Here is a 17,669-nt window from a genome sequence, read left to right as displayed (position 1 = left end):
ACGCTGGCCTGTGTCCCGGAAATGGGAGTCTCCCGGTTCGGCGACTGACCGAATATGACTGCGTTAGCAGACCAGGATATAGGACAGGTAAAACGGATGAGAGATTGTTGCAGCTATCGGTGTTATGTATAAGCGCAGCTTTGATCAAGGGGGCTCATAAGGCATGGTACATGCTGATTGCTGAAATTGTATGCATTTTCACTGCCATCCATTTCGACTTTGAAGTTCCAGAAGTGCGGAAGAGGGCTCAGCTCAATGCAGTCTGGCATCCAACCAGTGAACACTGCAGGCACATAAGGAGAACACAGGCTAGACAGTTGGCAAAACCCAAGTAGGCATGCAAATTGCTATGAGTTATGAGTATGCCAAGTACTTACAGGGTGTCTCAAAAGTTCGTTTACACATTTCCCATGCCAATAAAGCATATAAGAACCGGCCAAAAGTGTAAGGTTTTGGTGTCTGTGTGTACACTAGACAAATATGCATGCTTTGACAACTGATTAAGAAGGTTGAAAACCAACCCCTTTGCTGTATCTCCAAAAATATTTGCCCATACCGATTTTTGTTGCTCCGTCAGCTGCCGGAGGCTGATAAAAGGTTACCAGCTTTCAAGCTCTTGCAGGGGAATCCCCTGCAGTTTCTGCGTCGGATTTAGTTTTGACTAGCTCCCCGGCAACATCTGATTTTCCCTGAAAGCCGACAGCTTGTATCGACACCATTCATGAGTATTTTGTAGGCATTCTCTTGCGCTAACTCCTTCATGAAAGACTGGCGCCGACATCCCAAGCGCCATTTTCCTTTTCAAAACGACCCCAGTCCTGAACAAACTGGAAGTGCCAGGAGTAAATTTTTCGCATCATATGGTAGCAGAATGTGTCGGACGTCTGTTTCTCAGACACATTGTGCAAATTTTGCAAATTCCAAGCGCTCGTCATTCCCCATGCCAAGACCTTCGCTCGGTTGCGGAGTGTTTTCCTCGGGAGAGGTTCTGCTTTGTAAACGGCCCAAACCTGTCCATCGTGTGGTTTTATCGGGATTTTGTGTTTAAAAGAAAATTATTCGCTGCAGATCTGCCTCTTGAAACTTCGTTAGATAAAATTTTACAATAACTGACACTTTTGGAGGGTCAGGTGTCCTTGACATTGACGATTTTTGTGTTATTGTCCCCAAAAATTAGCGTTATAGATATTATAAACAATTTTAAATTATAATTTGCCTTTATTTTACGATGACCTGCACTTTTTGAAAATGTGTAGCCTCTGTCTGTGAGCTTCTTGCCAGTTTTCAATAGTTATGACCGCATTTTCAGCTGCTTTCCGGAACACGAGTCTGCTGTCGTGCGAGGGTCATTCAAAACGCCGTTAGTCTCGCATGGTTTCGTCCTTCAAAAATTTTAGCCACCGTTTTTATGAGATGATCATCATGTTGCACTCATCCTCGCCGACACTTAGCCATGTGTCATTTCCGACTTAACCATTCCCATTACTCCTGAAACAGAGAGTTTCACAACATACCCGACTTTGCAACCTACATTTTCGTGCCTGACCCATGGTCAGAGGTGAACCCTTTTTGTGAGCTCATGAAGGGTCGAATGGACTTGAAAACAATGAGACTGCTTGAGGAAGGTTGTCACCAATGCCCATGCAAAATTTCGACTGTTAATTTCTTGTTGATTCAGAATTATTGACAAAAAAGCATGGCTGGTACCTGTAAGCGAACTTTTGAGACACCCTGTACATCTGTCCACTCAATGTATGACTTAGAATCTGCTGTCTGTATGAATGCTGCGCTGTTTGAATGTCAGGCGCAGGGACGCTGGTTCGTGCTTAAAACCACCTCATGGCCTGTGCCAGAGTGCCAGAGTCGATGTTCAGGAAACCTACACCAACTCCAGCCGCTACGAGGTGAGAGACACACGAAATATATGTCAGAAACGAACGCGAAATGTGGCCCGAACCTCTATCTGTGGTACTGGTATTCTAAAAAGAACCTTAAATCCAATGTATTTCAGGTAATTCAAATTCCGAATCCAGCATTTATAGAACGGCAGGCTGCATGCAAACCGTATTGAGTATCAGTATTATAAATAACATGAAGCGTAAAATCACGGCTAATTATCGTTCCCGTCTGCTGTTTTTGTTTTCACCCGACAGATGTTGTACCGCTATCGCAGAGGGAGTGCCGACCACACCAAGGCGCTGCACGTTCAACAGGCTGACTATACAGGTGGCATCGTCGTACAGAACACGGGCGCCCTCGGTTAGTGGATACTGGATAGATGCCATGGATGTAGAAAGAGTAAGAAGAGAGTACGTACGAGCCATGAGTATGTAAGAAAGAGTAGAAAGAGAGATGTAGAAAGAGCAAGTGCCATACATAGACATATGTAGATGCGGGACAATGGTCATAGTGCCCGAGTGTAACAAAAGAAGTCATATATCCGCCTTAGAGCGAGTGGACGGGGTCACAGACGCCTTTATTGGTTGAGTGGACGGGGTCACAGACGCCTTTATTGGTTGAGTGGACGGGGTCACAGACGCCTTTATTGGTTGAGTGGACGGGGTCACAGGCGCCTTTATTGGTTGAGTGGACGGGGTCACAGACGCCTTTATTGGTTGAGTGGACGGGGTCACAGACGTCCTATAGGTGAGTGAACGGGGTCACAGACGCCCTATAGGTGAGTGAACACGGGCGCCCTCGGTTAGTGGACAGATGCCATAGATGTAGAAAGAGGGACCGCAAGTGCCATACATATACATAGATGCGGGACAATGGTCACAGGTGCCCTGAGTGTAAAAATAGAAGTCACATATCCGCCTTAGAGCGAGTGGACGAGGTCACAGACGCCCTATAGGCGAGTGGACGGTGTCACAGACGCCCTATAGGTGAGTGGACGGGGTCACAGACGCCCTATAGGCGAGTGGACGGTGTCACAGACGCCCTATAGGTGAGTGGACGGGGTCACAGACGCCCTATAGGTGAGTGGACGGGGTCACAGACGCCCTATAGGCGAGTGGACGGGGTCACCGGCGCCTTTATTGGTTGAGTGGAGGGGGCACAGACGCCCGGGGTAATAGTAGGGGTCTCGGACATCCTGAGTAAGTGTGCAGGGGTCACTCTGGCACCCATGAGTCGTCTTGAGTCAAGTAGATCTTGGGCAAATAATTTAAGGGGGCTAGCGCATTTAGTGACCATAAACGGGCCACGGGCCCGCCGTGAGCGAATGGTGACGGGCGAGTGGGCGATGCGGCCCATTGCACACAAAGAACACCCAATTGCCAATGGTGCAAATGCGGTGAGGGGCTATAAACAGCCTATCGAACAGAAGAAAGATCACGGGCGAACACCGGCGACTGGGTAAGTGATCACTGGCACCCCCAGTGGTTGTAAGCCTGTTCACAGGCATCAATGAGTGAATGGGCGGGAGTGGCGGCAGATATCATCAGTCGCTTATTGCGCCCTGTTTTCCCGCACATCACGGTCCTATCATCCACATCAGCAGCTAATAGGTACCTATTGCGTGCGTGCGAGCGAGTTAGGCAGTTTGAGCTGCCTTCGACGCCCAGTTTTCCGGTTTGATACATGTAGAGGCGATTGCTTGATGGCCTTGACAATCGACACTCGGCACTTCCAGTAGGACACTGACGCACACAGAATGAAACGAATGCCTGGTGCTCTTTCTTCGGCTTGCCAATCTGGATTTTGAAGAATGTGCTGATTAACCCGCGCGGGGCTGGGTCTCCAGCCGAACGCGCGGGGCTGGGGGGGGGGGTAAATTTTACCCCCCCTGTTATCTCCCGAACTAATGCTCCGATTTGGAAAATTCAAACGCCAATCGAAAGCTCTCATCACGAACTACTTAATACATGTACTTAATTTAAAATTTGAGGTCAAGGTCAAGGTCAGGTCAAGGGTACAAATTGCAAGTTTCTACAGTATCGGCCTTGCACCGTAGTTGCCGAAGAATGGAGTCATGGACTGAGACTGATCGCCCAAAACGTGTTCTTAGGCTACCAAGACAATATTCGTTGCATACAATATCATTCAGAGGTCAAGGTCAAGGTCAGGTCAGGTCAGGTCAGGTCACCAAAAAACAAAATATAGAAAAGGGCATGTGCGACACATGTTTTATGGGTCATTTTACTCATAGAATTCAATAGGCACACTCAATAAGTGATATGGACCACCTCTGGATGAATTTCAGGTCGAGGTCAGGTCAAGGTCAGGTCAAGTGAGGTCAAATTTTGAAGTTGGTTGTTAAGGCCTAAAAAGGTGTCTATCTGATGCAGTTTTTCACGGCAAATCGAATGGTGCTATTTTTGTTTCTGTACGAGGTCTAGAACTTCCAAAAAAGTCATTTTTCAAAAAAATTGTGTGTCGTGACGTCATAAAATTTTGAATAACTCCCACATTTTTGAACCGATTCTTCTAAAATTTGGTATGTTGGTGCACATAGACCACTTCTCTGACATATATTCCGGTTTTTTCGATAGACTCAAAATTTTGGATTTTATAATGATTTTCCCAAAAAAGTCAGTTTTTTGAAAAAAAAATAGGCCAAAATCCAAGATTTTCAAAAAACCGAGATTGCCATTTGATAGACAAAGTAAAATTACGTATAACCTTTTTTGTTACGTCTTGATTCCTTTAAAAATGAAGATGTTAGCGGCGTTTGAACTTTTGCCGTTTTTGAGGCGAAAATGGCGAACATGACGTCACTAAAACGTCAATTTCTCAAAAATTTTCCGACGGATTTCGCTCAAATTTTCAGGGAACGTGTCAAATTGATGTAAGAAAAGGTACTGAAAGTTTGGCGGCGCTGCGCGCCGCCGTTTTTGAGATATCGCAAAAATTCGCGAGGGGGGGTAAAATTTACCCCCCCCCCCCAGCCCCGCGCGGGTTAAGCCTCACTTTAAAGGGACCCTCCCACCTTAACATTAGATTTGAGTTGAGATAGCCAAAATGGGGTCCCTGGCTCACAATTACCGGTTTCGGCACTCACAACATCGAGAAATGCCTTAAATCGGAAATATTGAATTTCAAAATTGCAGCATTTTGATTCAGAGGGGCTAATGCTAAGGAATACCCCTCTGAATGTGTGACGTCAGCGCAGATATCTAACGATTTTTAAATGTTTGACTAAAACGTTTTGTAGCACGCGGTGGTATATGCTATTTGCGCGCAACATCTGCCGCAAACGCCGCACTTCTAAAATAAAGTCGCTAGAAACAGCGGAGATCCCCAAAAAAGTAAACAAAAGTAAAAGTCTAATATCTTGAAAACCGGTGAATATTTTTCGGTGAAATATGGTAGGGGAAGTTGGGGGAACGCCGAATACTTTTTTTCTGACGCCCGTAGCACGCAAGGTAGACAACATAAGCTATTCTTGTTGGCGTCATTCGAGAGGCCAGTCTTTTGCCTTTCAAACATACCAGGCGCATTTGTTGAATTCGCATACCGTTAAGCGCACAAACTAAAAATATCAAAGAAGTGACTTTTTCGGCGTTGCCCCGGACTGCGGGGAAAGCCGAAAATGGGAGAAATGATCTACGGGAATGCCGAAATTGATGTTTTGCTATTTTATCTCAAATTTTATCCAGAATTCGTCAAAGCTGACACGCGTTTTAAGAGCTTGAGGACGCTTGGTGCACACTGGAAGTTATAATTGTGTGATATAATAAGAAAAGGCCAGGTAAATCATTCCTTATGGTAACAGGCCGTTGTGTCGGTTAAAAGTGTAATTTGTGTGACTAAAAATACGCGTTGCTATTCTACAGCGGTAAAGTTCACGTAGCGTGCTTTAACGCGCGTAATTGCACGTTTTCGGCATTACCCCAGCCAGCCATACTTTCATTTGCAGGCCCATAACTTTTCAACGTGCTGTATAAATTTCAAATAGGCAGCACACTTATGCAAAGACGTGCTGAAGATAACTTGACCGAATTGGCCAGACAAACGGTAGCATAATGAGTAGGAAATGCAGCTTCGAAGACGCATGTAGTACAAAGGAAACGTACCTTGAAAACGCTCTTGGCGCCCTCACAGCCGAAGTATTCCAAATGACGACTGGTAACAAACATGCGATAATTGGTAGTCACTTAAGCTTCAGAGCATCACTGACAGGTGGCATCCATGTCGTACGGTTTTCGAAATATCTCAAATTTCGGCTTTGCCCCAACTCCGGCATTGCCCCAACTTCCCCTAGATATTCGTTATCGCTCTTTCTGAACCGAGCGACATCACTTTCATGCCAATTCATTAACTTTTTTGAAGGTGGGAGGGTCCCTTTAAATTGCTGGTCATTTGATCTTGAATATATTTGCTATGGATTATCGCTTGTCATATCTTGAATGTATGCACGTAAAGCTTGATTGATAACCAGTCGTGGTTTAGCTTTAAATGTTTATCTTAGCCTGGAGGGAGTTCATTTTTGTATGTTTATCTTACATTTATTATCTTACTAGCATGGACACTTTGGCATAATTTACACCAAGTCAACTGGCTCTGCCAAAAGCGCAGTTCTAAGTCGGCTGGTTGGAAGGGTGTTATTTATAATGCACAATATATGCCGAGAATTTACGATATCAACATACTGCAACGGTGCACTAGTGGCGCTTTGAACGATAGCAGCACTCGACACTGATCGACATAGCCATCCGCCATAGTGTAGCTTCCTCTCCACATCTGACCTTGCCTTGCAACTATGAAAGGCGTGGTTGTGAACAGTTCACCTCACTTTGTGTGACGGTTTTTCAGTACCACATGACGCTCTTTGTGACGTTATGAGCACAACGCCACACCAAATTGCAGCCGACAGATGGACATCCCTTAAATGCCAGCTTTGACCTTAATTATGGCCATGAAAGAGGGCAGTTGGCTGCCGACAGTGAACTTTCTATTTGTCACAATGAGTAGCCAAAAGAAATCCAGTTTCGTTTCTAATACATACTGCCATCCGCTCATGCCAGAACTGAGAACAGCTAGGATTGCTACTGAGAAAATGACGGAAGAACTTAGCAGAAATATAATTTACATCGTTCATCTTAAAGTTGATGTTGCAGAGCATATGAAGTTTCAAGCAGTTTGATTATTTAAGAGCTCACAATAATACATTGATTGGCGAATAACACGCCTAGATGCCAGGGAACTCCAGGCGCCAAGTCAATAATGGTGAATCGCAGTGCTTTTGGGCATTTTTACATTGAAATCAGGTGTCGCCTCAGCCGTGGACGAGCCTTGAACATCAAATGCCTACTGACACCTGCTGCTCCTGGCGTTATCAGCCGATCTGCTGGTGCCACTGGCGCCTCCCTGCATGCACGCGCCTTGCACCCGCTGACCTGCCGGCTGCGCTGCGCTCTGGCTGACCCCAGGGCCGGTCGGCCGGAAGGCTGTCAGTCGGCCCGAGTGGCAGCTCGGGCCGCGCTGCGGTGACGCGGCGCCTACCTCTAAATTTAGCCCGGCTGGCCCAGTCTCGGCGGCCGGCCCACCCCGGCCTCTGCTCGGCCCCGCTCGGCCCCCGCTCTGCCCCACTCGGCCCCCACTCTGCCCCGCTCGGGACCCGCTTGGTCCCCGTTCGGCCTCCGCTCAGCCCCCGCTTGGTCTTGATTCGCTCTCGTTCAGCCTCGCTTTGCCCCCGCTTGGTGTCATCAGTCTCAGTTCACTCAAAGCCCGTTGGGCCAAATGGGCCTGTTCAGTCCCTGCCCACTCCCGAAAGTCCTATCAGCCCCCTTCAGCCCCCATTTGGACCCACTCAGCCCATGCACTTCCCCCCCCCCACACACACACACACGGCCTCGCTCATAGCCGCTCAGCTTGCGTCCTTGTCCGCTCCCCACCCCTCGGTATTTGCCACCCGGCCTGGCGGGGCGACCGGCACGCCGTCCTGACCTGTTGCCAAACTGGATACACTAAACGCGTTTACATAGGGACAGGGTTTGTTGCAAGCTTATATCTCCGTCCGTGATGTTGCAAAGGATGCCAATGGTGCTTAACAATTTACAAAATGATCCCCTCTAAATATTTGAAGACCACTGCAACGAAATTATCGCCAAATTAACGAGCTAGAGCCTCGTCAAATATGCTATGTAAACCGGGTTACTGACGTTCCACCACCATCACAATCGCCGGTCTGACATCCCAATACGGGTGGTGTTTCACCGGTGATAGCAGCACGCTGCTATTCTGCTGACGTCACACTTGTGCTAGTGTTGGAGCAATGGGCTTGTTGACGTCTCCATGGAAAACCAATTTGACACGTGTAATAGCAGCGTGCTGCTATCACCGGTGAAACGCCACCACGGCTGACGCACGTTGCTGACCTATGACCAGACGGGTATACTGGCGCACTGGCCAACTTGCGGTCATTCACCGTGATCTCAGACCGGACACAACTTTCGCACGATACCGACCTGTGACTGACTGGATATACGGCGCCCGTCATTATTGCATGTCGCGGATATTATGGCATCCCATGAACAAAACTGACTCAGTTAAAATCAGAAATCCACCGATCATCTGTCTCTGAGGAGGAGAATGTATTCGTCATGTTATTGGTAGTTCTGGGCCTCTGGCGATCAGGTTCATTTCTCCGTGCAATGTAAGAGTGGTATAAGTCCGGTCACATTTGATGCTTCGGCGCAAAACGACAAGCATTAGGCACTAGGCAGCGTCTGGAAGTCAGTAAAACATGATGCTTCCGTGATCTCGCGTTGTGTTTAACCAGTTTTACGTTAGTGTGTTGTGTGCTATTTACTTTACGCTAATAAATCAATCTTAGCAATGTTGACCTCAGTTCACTTTTTCGAGTTTTACACGCTTTTAGACTAGTTTTTGGAGCCGATTTCGAATTTAGCAGCCATTTGAACAATTACGCAGAAGTTTTCGTGCCTTTGCAACATGTTACGAAGCTGTCAGAGGTGGTTGCCACCTACTACGAATACCCGGCAAAACTCTTACTGCTTGATCTGACCTGATCTGACCCCACCTGGCCTAAATGCATGGAGACATTTTCTATGATCATATTCATAACTAACATGATATTCGTGATCAGCACCCCGAAAAAAAAAACATAACAGCCACCCTTTACGACGTTCTAACAGGTCCCGATTTCCCCGACTTTTGGGTCATTGACCTGACCTGGAAGGTCAAGTGATGACTAAGGATCTTGAACTTGGGTATCATCGTTTTCCTCTCGTCACGGGCAACACGGTCGTTTGTTCCGCGAAGCTCTAGCTCGATCAGGGGCGAAATGGCAAGGGGGTCCAACGGAGCCCCCCCCCTTATACGTTCGCGACTGGAAAACACCAATACGGGCGATGGTTAACATGATGGTTAACCATCTTGTTAACGATGGTTAACATGAGTGTGCTACCCCTTCACATTGACCCACCAGACAGTGATAAACAATTAAACATACTATCCGTGTTGGGCGTTTCATTGAGTTTGTGTTTGTGGGGGGGGGGGGGGGGGTAAACACGAGCTGGGTCGCTGGCCAGCTGCCATTTTATAATTTGTTACTCGGTGCTCTCTGGGCCCTGTTTCACGGCACGCCGCTTCACTTCGCTTCAGCGCGCTTCACTGAAGCGGTGAGGTAAACGGAACCTCCGATGCTAAGGTATGACCTCATCACAAAACACCAGCGTGCTGTATTATATTGCTTGCAGTATTGCTTCGCATTAACCCGCGCCCCGTAGGGCTACCGGTGGACCCTACCACCCGTAGGGGGGGGGGGGGCCGTTTCGGCCCCCCCCTAAGATCTCGGAAAGTTACCGGCCGATTTTCAAAATTCAAACGGCGTTTGATAGCCCTACCCGGGAACTACCTTGTGACCAAATTTCATTGACCTAGGTCAAACCGATGACGTCACAGATCAGGTCAAAGGTCAGATTTTCACCGTTCACAGGCAATTCAAGAAATGTGCTGTGAAATCGAGTAAATTGGTAATTTATTGAAAACCATCGATGGTATATTGTTCGTCAAACACATACTTTGCTATCTGAGGTCACTGATACCAGGTCAGGTCACAGCGAGGTCAGGTCACCGGGGGTCACAATATGAATGTGCCGTGTGATACATGTTTTATGGTCCATTTTACATGATAAATGCGATTATGTGGGTTAGGCAGCCTTTGGGGCCAGCCTAGGTCACGTTTTGGTGAAGGTCAGGTCAAGGTCAGGTCAAATTAGGTCAAATTTCAAAGTTGATATTTTTGCATAAAATGGGTATCCATTCGATGCAGCTCGTCACGGGGAGTCTAATGGTGGTCTTTGTTTTGCTCTACGAGTTCTAGAATTGCCAAAAATTGAATTTGAAAATTTGACGTCATCATTTTTGAACAGTTTTTTTCGCTATAACTTGGCCAAAAAACGAGGTATCGATCTGAAATTTGGTATGTACCTAGATAGAAGACGGTAGGTACTATCACATATATTCCGGTTTTTTCGAAACTCAAAAAACTTTTTGGATTTTTTGGCTAATATATCCAAAAAAATGCTTTTTTGATTTTTGGGGATCAAAACTCAAAAATTTCAAAAATCCGAGATAGCAGTTTTGTAGCCCTGTCAATTCTACACCTTTTATGTCTTGATCATTTTTCTGTATCTTCAAAGCTGTAGGCCTGACAGGTCTTCTCGCGAAGGTCTTTTTTCGGTCGAAAATGACAGAACATGACGTCACTCTGACGTCATTTGTGGCCAACCTATCACAGCCTCTGGAAAAATTTTTGGTCACAATGTGTAAAATTGATGCCCGGAGGGGTCCTGAAAGTTTGGTGGCGATATCTCCAGCCGTTTAGGAGATATCGACCGAAAAGGACAGGGGGGGGCCGTTTCGGCCCCCCCCCTACGGGGCGCGGGTTAACCCGCGCCCCGTTGGGCTCTGCCGAGCAACGCGCCCGGTTGGGGGGGGGGCCATTTTGGCCCCCCCCCTAAGATCTCGAGAACCACGCAACATAGCGACAAGCGGTAAACGACGATGGATAGCCCCAACGGGGAACTACCTTGTGACCCAATTTTATTGACCTAGGTCAAACCGATGACGTCACAGGTCAGGTCAAAGGTCCAATTTTCACCGTTTACAGGCACTTCAAGAAATGCGTTGTAAAATCGAGTAAAATGCATTTCATTGAAAATCATCGATGGGGAAATGTTCTTCAAACACATATTTTGCTATTTGAGGTCACTGATACCAGGTCAGGTCACAGAGGTCAGGTCACGGGGGGGTCACAATATGAAAGTGTCGTGTGATACATGTTTTATGGTCCATTTTACATGACAAATGCGATTATATGGGTCAGGCAGCCTTTGGGGCCAGCTTAGATCACGTTTTGGTCAAGGTCAGGTCAAGGTCAGGTCAAGGTCAGGTCAAATTAGGTCAAATTTCAAAGTTAATATTTTTGCATAAAATGGGTATCGAATCGATGCAACTCGTCACGGGGAGTTCAATGGTCTTTGTTTTGCCGTACGCGGTCTAGAATTGCTAAAAATTGAGTTCAAAAATTTGACGTCATCATTTTTGAACAGTTTTTTCGCTATAACTTGGCCAAAAAAACGAGATATCGATCTGAAATTTGGTATGTATATAGAAGAGCGCTGGAACTATCAAATATATTCCGGTTTTTTCGAAATTCGGAAAATTTTTGGATTTTTTCAAAGTTTTTCAAAAAAAATCAATTTTTTGAATTTTTTTTGTCAAAAACCAAAAATTTTGAAAATCCGAGATAGCAGTTTTGTAGCGCCGCTTTTTGTCTACTAGACCATATAAAGAACTTTGAAATTGCTTGATAACTGTAGATTTGGTGAGCGTTTCAAGATTGCATGTTTTTTACTCATTTTTGCTCGAACATGACCTCAGTTTGACCTCAATAACTCCTGACCTAAGGTGACCTAAGACTTGAAATTTGGTGTGAAGGTGTCAAATTGATGCCCGGGAAGGTACTGAAAATTTGGCGGCGCTGCGCGCCGCCGTTTTCTTGCTATTCAGGAAAAACCACAGGGGGGCCAAAATGGCCCCCCCCAACGGGGCGAGGGTTAAGATATATCGCGGATTACGAACATAAAATGTAGCGGCCATAGCCCATATTTCTGATTTCAATGCAAAACAATACTGCAAGCAATATAATACAGCGCGCTGGCGTTTAGTGATGACGTCTTACCTTAGCATCGGAGGTTCCGTTTAACTCGCCGCTTCAGTGAAGCGCGCTGAAGCGGAGTGAAGCGGCGTACCGTGAAACAGGGCCCAGCTCTGAAAATCACAAAACCCTAACTTTTCCCGTAGCCATGAACACTGAACAGTTATTGAACAAATTATTTAATGTTTCTCGTTAAATCCATGTAAGATTCCTAACAAAAACGTATTGCGGAGAAGGTAATTTTGTGAGAAGGTCACGTTTTGACTGGGGGGCAAATGTTGGCCACTGGGGGGGGGGGCAATCCGCTCCACTGGGAAGGCAATTGCCCCCCCCCCCCCAGTTAACATGTTATACGAGGCCCTGGCTCCCTGTGAGGCATATGTGCTAGATTGGTTGTATCCACCACTAACGGTTAAATGTTCAGTCGGAGCATGCCTCTTATTGCAGACACATGTTTAGTTCCTCTGATGTCCTTGCCGTATACATATACTGATGTTTTTTGGCTAAGTATTTGAGCTAACTTAACTTTCGGGTGATCCCACACTCCACAGTCGTTTTTCCCACACAACTCACAACGTTTGAATCGTGTGGTTGTGATCCAGCGGCAAATAAAGCTTTCTCTGGGCTAAGTGGATAGTCTAATGCTGGGATCAATAAACGAAGCTTGCCTAAAAAAGCCGTTTATGAATTATTGATGCACAATGCGCATTTAGTGACACAGTTCCCGAATCCTGAGCTCAAACATTCCAGCACCGAGGTCCCTAGCGGGCAGCGTAACAACCTCTGTTTCCCAAACTTTCCACACCGGCGGCGTGGCGCCCCTGTCGCGTAGTCCACAGCTACAGGATCCGCGCACCGAGAACCAGCCTCGGACAGTGGCGGATCCAGGATTTTCACTGGGGAGGGGCTGCAGGTCATAATTGGGCGCCACGCCCCGGATGGGCGCCATAGTCGCATCGTATTGGCGCTGAAATATTGGCGCCCAGTGGCCCTGACAAGAGGCGCCCAGGATCAGTATGTACAGTGACACCACACGATTGGAAATATCGGTGCGGAGCGTACTGAAACGACGTTATTCGACTGATTTTTGCATCCTAGTCCTAGTATGCGGCACTCCGATGAGTTGCGAATTGAAAATTGGCGCCACTGCGCCTTCGGCGCAGTGGCGCCAGTTTTCCTTGGGTGGGGGCTGCCAGCCCCCGCAGCCCCCCCTGGATCCGCCACTGGCCTCGGAGTCTGTTGCGGCATGTCAGCAGAGGAATGCTCGTGGCCAGTGGCAGCAAATACATTGATAGAGAACTTAGAGGGCCACTTTTCCAGTGCAATGCTGAATGCTCATTGCTCATACTAGATATCTCTTACGTGCAAATAATAAACAAATATTTGCTATTTGTTGAGCCTTAACCCGCGAGTTGCTGGGGGGGGGGGCGTTAAACGCCCCCACTTTTTTCGCCGGGCCATAGCATAAAAACGGCGCGCCGCAGGCGCGCCAAATTTTGGGTACCTGTAGGGAATTGATTGAAAGTTATTGTGCCAAAGTTTCAAAAAAATGGGTAGGAAAATTTTTGAGATATCGAGGTTTTAGTGACGTCATGATTTCTGAGTTTTCGACCAAAAACGGCATATGTTCAAAAAATCATATAAAATCACAGAATAGACATACAGACATGCCGTAAACGCCATTAGACTGCCAATACCATGAACAATCAAATGGCTATCTTCGATTATTGATTATCGTTCAGCATTTTCCAAAATCTTGAACTGAATCTTGGCAATTTCTCGTGACTACTTCACGACCATGATACATGTATTTCTTAAATTGAGCTTTTTGAGCCAAACACGTACACATATGATAAAATGAATGTCACCATCGTGTTCTACGCCACAAATTACCCATAAAACATGTGTCACAGGCTGCAAATATCAGTTTTGATTTTCGGGGATATGTGCCTACCCGGTTGACCTGACCTTGACCCTGACCTATGCTTGACTGACCCCTACATGGAGCTGACACTCTTGTAAGCCTTATATGATGGATTGTGCACCGTTTTGACAACGTTTATGACGAGGGGCGCCCATTGCGAAGCCCTGAAGTCCATGCTACTGAAAGCCCGATTTCAGGTGTTTGACCTGACCTTGACCCGACCTGTGACCTCAAAATTCAACTTTAATGTACCCATCTGAAGCGTCTCGTCGCGTTCTTTCGTTTGCCGCCTCGTGCGTTTCGCTGCGCCTATTGGTTCTCGAGTTATCGGCTGGGGGCGTTTAACGCCCCTCCCCAGCAAACGGCGGGTGGCGAAATACCCCAGCAACTGCCGGGCTAACCCTCGCCCGTATAGGGGGGGGGGGGGGGTCGAACGGACCCCCCCCCCCCATGGTTTTTCGCGAATAACTCGCGTAAAAAGCGGCCGATCGCGACGAAACTTTCAGTACCCTCGCGTTCATCAATTTCACACCTAGGGGAAGTTGGGGGAACGCCGAATACTTTTTTGTGACGCCAGTAGCACGCAAGGTAGACAACATAAGCTATTCTTGTTGGCGTCATTCGAGAGGCCAGTCTTTTGCCTTTCAAACATACCAGGCGCATTTGATGAATTCGCATACCGTTAAGCGCACAAACTAAAAATATCAAAGAAGTGACTTTTTCGGCGTTGCCCCGGACTGCGGGGAAAGCCGAAAATGGGAGAAATGATCTACGGGGAATGCCGACATTGATGTTTTGCCACTTTATCTCAAACTTTATTCAGAATTTATCAAAGCTGACACGCGTTTTAAGAGCTTGAGGACGCTTGGTGCACACTGGAAGTTATAATTGTGTGATATAATAAGAAAATGCCAGGTAAATAATTCCTTATAGGCAACAGTCCGTTGTGTCGGTTGAAAGTGTAATTTGTGTGACTAAAAATTTGCGTTGCTATTCTACAGCAGTAAAGTCCACGTAGCGTGCTTTAACGTGCGTAATTGCACGTTTTCGGCATTACCCCAGCCAGCCATACTTTCATTTGCAGGCCCATAACTTTTCAACGTGCCGTATAAATTTCAAATAGGCAGCACACTTATGCAAAGACATGCTGCAGATTACTTGACCGAATTGGCCAGACAAACAGTAGCATAATGAGTAAGAAATGTAGCTTCAAAGGCGCATGTAGTACAAGGAACGCGTACCTTGAAAACGCTCTTCGCGCCCTCACAGCCGAAGTATTCCGAATGACGACTCGTAACAAACATGCGATAATTGTAGTCACTTAGGCTTCAGAGCATCACTGACAGGTGGCATCCATGTCTTACGGTTTTCGAAATATCTCGAATTTCGGCTTTGCCCCAACTCCGGCATTGCCCCAACTTCCCCTACCCTGAAAATTTAATGACCCTGACCCAAATGACCTTTGACCTGTGACCTACTTTTCGAGACCATGTTTGGCTGGAATCGCGATTCGGCGTATGTCGGCTCAGCTTTAGCCGCGCGTTTGCAGTCTTTTCGTGGTTTCAAGCGTTCAAACATGTGATATGATGTTGCTCCCATGCATTAGGGTGGGTGTCAAGGTCACCTGAAGGTCAGGTCAGGTCATTGACCTTTGATGACCTCGGTTCACTTTTTCGAGTTTTACATGTTTCTAGGCCAGTTTTTGGAGCTGAATTCGAATTTAGCAACCATATGAACATTTACGAAGTAGTTTTGGTGCCTTCGTAACATGTTACGAAGCTGTCAGAGGCGGTTGCCACCTATTACGAATACCCTTACTGGCTGACCTGACCTGACCTGACCCGACCTGGCCTAAATACATGAAGACATCATCTGTGATCAAAACTAACATGATATTCGTGATCAGCACCCCGAAAAACCCCATAGCAGCCACACTTTACGACGTCCTAACAGGTCCCGATTTTCCCGCCTTTGGGGTCATTGACCTGACCTGCAAGGTCAACCAATGACCTAGGACCTTAAAATTGGGTACCATCGGCTTCCTCTCGTCACGGGCAACACGCTCGTTTTTTTCCGCGAAGCTCTAGCTCGATCAGGGGCGAAACGGCAAGGGGGGTCCAACGGACCCCCCCCCCCCTTATACGTTCGCGGCTGGAAAAACACCAATACGGGCGAGGGTTAAGACCACACATACCTACACAAATCATCGTCCCAATGTATACCTTCCACACCGTGCGACCTGATATATCCGCCGCGCGGTGTCGCTCGGTCCCTGAGACACACGGCCCTCGTCGTGACCCCGGCATCACTCGCTGCGGGGACACTGTCCGACGCGGTCCTAACCCCACTGCACAATCCAATTCCGCTAAATCATCTCCGCCGCCGCCGCCGCCGCCGCCGTCCACCATCATATCCGCCGCACCGTTTGGTTAGAAAGCGCCGCTAGAAGGTCGCTAGAAAAATCCGTGTAAATCTGACACCGGATCTGCCGCTGTCATCTGCGCCGGTATGCCGACGGACGCTCAGCCTCCCCTGAACCGAGACAGGGAGATCGCATCCAAACTACTGCTCTTATTCAGAGCGGCGAGCGGAAAAGACGCTCTGAGAAGTGTCATTGACGCGCGATTCTAAACATTCAAAAGGTTTGTGTGGAACACATACCACCTAGTTATTATGTAAAGTTGTACCGGCAGATGCATGCGGATTGCGGATGTTCCGTTTGAAATAATTGGCTTTGACATTTTGCAGAGATGCAGTTGTCTAAACATTTATCAGAACAGGATGCAACGAAACGTGTGGTACCTCATATTTTATATTTCAGATGCTGACTAAAATTAACCAGCTTTTAGCAGCAGGCAACTGACAAGGAGAAGCAATCTGCCCCCATGATATCTCAAGCTATCTACTAAAATGATTTAAAGAAATCAAGCGACAATTGGTAGTTTTGTCTTTGGTCACACCGTTCACAATACGAACAGAGGAATATTTTCAATTTACTTTCAGCATAAGTCAGGTTAAAGGACAGACACTATGCTTGAAACGGTACTTTTTCATAAATGCATTTACATAGATAACATGAATCATGTTATCTACGGCATTGATAAATTCATCTATCTCACCCAATTGTTGTCACAAAACAGTAAACAAATATCTGTTTTCGTTTTCAGGCACCAAGGATCGCCTTTATGGTAAGTTGTGCATGAATTTCCATATAAACAATTCTTATAGATAAAAGAACACTGTCAGCCCCGATGAATGTACTACACTACATCAAACGATTACTAATGCTTCGCAACACAAACGTTTTGACATTAGTTGCAACCTCACTCTTCTATATAAAGTGTCTGAAATCACTTACGTGAAAGAACATTCGATTCGTAGGATACCCGCGCATGACTGGGGTATTTTCCATAACGCGAGTGACTGAGGGGGGGGGGGGGGGGCTCTCCAGACAAAATTTTGACAATAATGCAAATAACTTGGCTATTTTTGAAGATATTGGGCTAAAACTTGCTAGAGTAGTTTATCATTGTGTTTTCCATCACATATATTCCGGTTTTTGCGAAAAATCAATTTTTTTTTTTTTAAATAAAAAAAAATATTTTTTGTAATTGT

This window comes from Amphibalanus amphitrite, unplaced genomic scaffold (genome assembly GCF_019059575.1).
Source record: "Amphibalanus amphitrite isolate SeventyFive unplaced genomic scaffold, NRLGWU_Aamphi_draft 000380F_arrow, whole genome shotgun sequence".
Lineage (NCBI taxonomy): Eukaryota > Metazoa > Arthropoda > Thecostraca > Balanomorpha > Balanidae > Amphibalanus > Amphibalanus amphitrite.
This window is presented reverse-complemented; position numbering follows the sequence as displayed.